The sequence below is a fragment of the Mucor mucedo genome (genome assembly GCF_025094135.1).
Source record: "Mucor mucedo strain NRRL 3635 chromosome Unknown EV154scaffold_161, whole genome shotgun sequence".
NCBI lineage: Eukaryota > Fungi > Mucoromycota > Mucoromycetes > Mucorales > Mucoraceae > Mucor > Mucor mucedo.
The window spans coordinates 1-5,979 of record NW_026252445.1 but is presented as its reverse complement, the minus strand read 5'-3'; the positions used below and the strand labels follow the sequence as shown (position 1 = coordinate 5,979).

The 5,979-nt window shown below is 35.8% G+C and overlaps 1 non-coding gene across 1 annotated transcript; it reads right to left on the bottom strand.

Moving 5' to 3' along the window:
• Positions 1-3,465: 3,465 nt before the first annotated feature.
• On the bottom strand, positions 3,466-3,539 carry EV154DRAFT_t129. Its single transcript has one exon. It is a non-coding gene; the product is annotated as a tRNA-Ile (tRNA).
• Positions 3,540-5,979: the final 2,440 nt, after the last annotated feature.

The following is a 5,979-nucleotide window of genomic DNA, read 5'->3' as shown; positions in this document are numbered from 1 at the left end:
ACGGATCGAATTGAAGCTTATCTATTTGGCACAAAGTTTGATGTTATTTTGGGTCGTTCATGGTTATCGCAAGTACAGCCTATCCCCGATTGGTTCTCTGGACAATGGAAAATCCGGATAGGTAACAACCCTAATCAAGTCACTGTTATAGATCCACTGCAATTGCATATGATTCAGCCAGTAGATAAAGTAGAACTGATCCCCGATATAACCAATAATAATTCTAAACCTCTTGATATGGATTTTGTTATTACTGCTAAACAATTAGACAGATTATTCAAAAAAGGTAAAATTGATGAATGCTATTTGATAGACCTGTCAGTATTAGATGATCAGAATGATCTTTTGGTTATGGTCGATACTCCTGCTTCTGGCCCCGTACAACGATCGGCTGAAGAAATTACAAATCAAGAATGGATCGATGAATTGGCTGCGGCGTACCCAACTGTCTTTAAAGGTGTCATTGATAGTCTCCCGCCCATGCGTGATTCTGTTGAAGACATGATTGTATTGGATCCTAATGTGAAAATTGATGCTAAACCCCCATACAAGATGAGTCCTCTGGAACTTCGAGAATTGAAACGCCAATTGGATACACTGCTTAAACAAGGATTATTAGAACCAACTTCTTCACAATACGGTACACCTGTTCTATTTGTTAAAAGCCCAGCTGCTGTTGAAGGTCAACCTCCGAAACTTCGTATGGTCTGTGATTTCCGCTCTGTCAACAAGGCTACCATATCACAAAGAATACCTGTACCTCGAATTGATGAATGTCTTGAACAATTACACGGTGCTCAATATTTTAGTTCAATTGATTTGCAAAGTGGATATCATCAGCAACGATTAACCGAAAACGACTCCGAAAAAACGACTATTACTACAAGATATGGTCAGTTTCGATGGAAAGTCATTCCGTTTGGTCTCAAGAATAGTGGTGCTCAGTTCATGAAAATGATGAATTCCGTATTACATGAATATATAGATAAGATCTGTATTGTATATATTGATGATGTGCTAATCTTTACAAAAGACAAAGACATCAAAGTTCATAAGGAGCATGTACACATGGTGATGAAGAAATTAGCCGAAGCTGGTCTGGTGGTCAATCGAAACAAATGCAAATTCAATCGTAAACAACTAACATTTCTTGGTTATGATATTATTGCTAATGCAGGAATAAGTCCGTCCAAAAGAAAAGTGGAAGCTATTTTATCTTGGCCTATCCCCAAAACTGTACAAGATATTCGCAAGTTTATTGGTATGTGTCAGTACTATAAATGTTTTCTGCCCTCTTTTGCTGGTGTTGCTGCCCCAATCACCGACCTTACCAAAGGTGGTGGTCATAAACAACGAGGTATAAATTGGACTAGTGAATGTCAAGCTGCGTTTGAAGATATCAAGAAAATGATCACATCTGCTCCTGTATTACTTACACCTTGTATGACAAATCGATGGAGAATTGAATGCGATAGCTCAGACTACATGTGTGGTGGTGTACTCCTTCAAGAAGACCCCAACGATGATAACAAATGGAAACCTGTCGCTTATGAATCTCACAAGTTCAGTGCTCCGGAAAGAGCATATCCAGCCCAAGAAAGAGAATATTTAGCCATATTGCACTGTCTTCGTACATGGCGTTGTTTCATCGATGGTAACGATTATGAAGTTTATACTGACCATTTACCTCTGAAATACTACAACGATTCTGCCAAGATATCTCCTCGACTTGAAAGATGGATGGCTGAGTTGAGCCAATATTCACCAAAAATTATTTACAAAAAAGGTATTGAGCAAATAGTTCCGGACAGCTTAAGTAGAAAGGAAGGTCCTGATTGCACTCCCAATGACAAGTCTTTTGAGCCGCGCTACTTATATGATTCACCCGAAGTCTGTGCTGCTGTTATATCTGAGAAAACTCGTCAATTTGATGATCCTTTAATTACCGATCCATTGCAAGACTGGCCACTGTTCTATTTCCACGATGAAGATTCTTGGCCTGAAAATATCAAAAAACAACTGATTCATCAACACAAGAATTTTGTTGTCAAAGAAAGTCATGTTTGGAAGAAATTAACCAATTCAACGGATTCCTTAGAAAAATTGGTGAAATTCATTCCCTTTAAACGAAGAGCCGACTTAGTAGAAGATTTTCACAGAGGTTTTGGCCATCAAGGGAAACTTACCGTTACGCAATTGATGAAAACAAGATTTTGGTGGCCGAAAATGGCAGGTGATATCTCTAACTGGCTATCGCAATGTCCTGAATGTCAACTGCATTCTAGAAAAGAAAAAGATGTTCACCACGCTCCTATGAAACCTTTGGAAGTACCTCCGCCTTTTTCTCGTTGGCATCTGGATTTTATTGGTGAATTGCCCCTCACAAAAAATGGCAATAAATGGATAATCATGGCAGTCGATTACAACACTAACTGGCCTATAGCAAAAGCTCTTCCATTTGCTACTGCTTCTGAAATAGTCAAATTCATCTATGAAGAAATTGTTATGCGATTTTCCTGCCCAGTAGAAATTGTAACTGACCGTGGTGCCAATTTCATGTCAAAGATATTGAAACAATATATGCAGAAGATCAAGACTCATCATATTTTCACCAGTGCGTTTCATCCTCGTACGAACTCCAAATGTGAACGTCTTAACCAAACATTTAAGCACATGTTGACCAAATACGTGAAAGGAGAAGTTCACAGTTGGGATGAGTTTATGGAAACTGCTCTCTTTGCGTGTCGAGTACGTAAGCATGCAACTACTGGCCTTAGCCCATTTTATATGACGTATGGCGTTGATCCTATTCTCCCTGGCGATCCACTTAGGCCTTTTATGGATCCGCTTACAGAAGAAGACCCGGAGCTGATAGCTGAAGATGCTCTAACCCATTTGCGATATCTTCGCGAAAATCGTTTCCAAGCTGAAGATAGACTAAGAATACAGGCTGAAAAAGACAAAGAAAAGTGGGATGGTGCATTAAAAAATCAGAAAACTCAAGAATTCAAGATTGATGACTATGTCATGCTCAGGCATGAAAGCAAGAAAGGCCTCGAATTCAACTGGATGGGACCATATCAAGTTATCAAATGCAACTTTGATTTCAATACATATCAAATCAAGGAAGTGGATGGAAAAGTATATTCTTCTTGGGTCCACACTGATAGATTGCATCCAGTAAAATATGATGGCAACCCAATCGACAAATCTTGGTATATCCCTCGCACAGCCAGAGCAAAAGATAAAATTATGAATTCATAATTTTTTTTCCCGTACATGAAGCTCTTTTTGGGAAGGGGGTATTGTCGTGACTGCTTTTAGATAGTTATAAATATGTCAGATCAATCATTCAATAAAACGAGAACTCTTTTACTACTCTACTTAAATATATATAACTAAGCTTAACACTTATATCAGACCCGACAGTCCTACGACACATGCCACACAAGCAAAAAAAAAATGTGCTCACTAACAGGGTCGAACTGTTGACCTTGGCGTTATTAGCACCACGCTCTAACCAACTGAGCTAAGCGAGCACTCTCTTTCTTGACATATGCTGTGAGGTTATCAACGTCAATGATCAACTAAAAGCTTCTAGAACGTTTGTAAAAGGAAATATAGAAGTTTGTTTAACTAAGGGCCCTCTCAAGCACATCAAACTATTTTTTAAAGATCCCGATTAAGGACATTATTTTTTTTTTTTTTTTTTGTGAAAGGTTACTTCAGACTTCCAAAAGAAATCTTTTTCTGAAATCCATGACGTTGCTTTTTAAATGACCCAATTTGAATGATTAATAACAAAGTTTTTGCAGATTACTAAAATATCTGTTCCTTTATTTTTTAAAGACAAAATTTCAGTTTAACCGATTTTTTTAAAAAGATAAAAATTACAGTTTAAGAATGAAAACCCCACAACAAATTGCGTTTATCGTGTCTCAGTTGCAGCTCCTAATAGTTCAAATCAACGAAGAATCTGAAGCTCTCGAAGAAGATAGAATGGAAATTCTTAATTCTACGGGACAACGCCTCGTAGAAAATATGACGACTCTTCATTCCAGTAGAGAGGATGGAACAGGTACGTCAGTGGGAATCTGTGCAGCAGGCGGAGGGTTTACTCTGGGTCGGCCTCTTACCACAGGAGGGTTTGGGCGTTGGCCATTGATGAAATCAGCACTTGAATAATTTTGGAAACTCGTATCTGTAAAATAAAATGGAGATGTTAGAAAAAAAGTAAATCGATAAAAATGAAAGGCTCTTATTGAAAAATAAACAACATTTGTGATTTCAGTAATCCGATTTGGACATTAAATAATCTGATAGAAGGTTTTTGGGGCCTGCAGATTTTAATTCTTCGTTTGGACAATTCGGATTTTTTAGCACTGAAAATATTCAATGCTGTTATTAATCGTTCATATATATTATTAAAATTTTAAAAGATTCTATTTGGAAAAACTGTAACCTTTCACAAAAAAAAAAAAAAAAAAAAAAAAAATTAATGTCCTTAATCGGGATCTTTAAAAAATAGTTTGATGTGCTTGCGAGGGCCCTAAATGAAGATTGGCTCTTTCCTTATCGAGAATAATCCTCTATTATCATTATTTCAAGTCGCGTCAACCACACTCATATAATCGTTTCTCACTTATCAAAAAGAATACACCTTTGCAACATTTATACACCTTTTTATATCACTTTTCAATTCATTACAAGATTACAACACCTTTTTCCAACACCTTATTTTATTTTCAGTACACACATTTCAGTATCAATTTTATTATCGTTTTACACTATTTTATTTATCATCAAGTATTTTATTCAACAAGAAGATATGTAAACAGCTTGTTCTCCAAATTTGGTTTTCCAAGTCAAGACATTCTGGTTGGTTTTACAAGTTCTCTCAAATATGTTCATTTCAAGTATCAAGTCAGTTCAGATTGGAATTTACATATGGATTTTTATTATTTTATGCACATATCTTAATTTGGAAAGAAATAATTTATCTCGAGCTCAGACAACATTGAAATGTTGTTACACCACCTTTTTCTTCTGCTGTTGGTCCTTTTTGACCTCAGATGTCTTATTTTTTTTTGACTGCTTTTTGGTCCTTTTCTTATAAAAGGACCATAAAATTATTTAATAAAATCTTTAGTTTGTTCTTTACTATAATCTGATTTAGTCTTATTCATATAAGCCTGGTTTCATTATAAATATATATAACTACTATAATTGTACGAAAGCCCTTCTTATAAATCAGCACTGAATAGTCTTAACAGTTGTATTTTACTATACTCCTTCGAAGACACAGATAACTGATTCGTCGTAGCATTTCCCTTTTATATCTTTATATTTTATTTTATCTTAGTTGACAACTAATAGTCTGGTGCTCACTTTTTAAGAACTTTTATCTTAATCTCTACTCTTTTTCTTTACTTCACGTTACCGCTTTTACACTTAAACAAGCCAGTAACAATGTCTCTAAAAATGCTTCGGTTATAATCACAATTACTCAAGAGAACACTCATATCTCAACACAATTATCTTATTAGATCTTTTAGTATAAATACACTTTGAATTCTTATATTTTAATAAACTTATCCTTTTCTTACTTTAAAAATTTGTTATTGTAACTATTACCTGTGTGGTTTCTTTCTGATTGATCGTCTTGTGTTACTTTAATAAGTACCCGTCAATCTTAACGTAGGTTCCTATTACTGTAAAATGGTTCGATTATTAGAGGTTATTAACATGGCAGTGCCCTTTATTATTGTTTTAGTCTGCACAACCTCTTTGATCTATTCTATTTTATCAATTACTATCACTCCAAATCACTTAACAGAGATTTACCACTTCGTGTACAAATACACTATTTCATTCTGTGTCAGTACGCCAAATTATGATAGCAGAATACCAAGGCCACCTAAGTTACACACCCGGCCAAGTTTTAAGCCAATCACACCAGCTCGATTTAAGCGCCAGCGG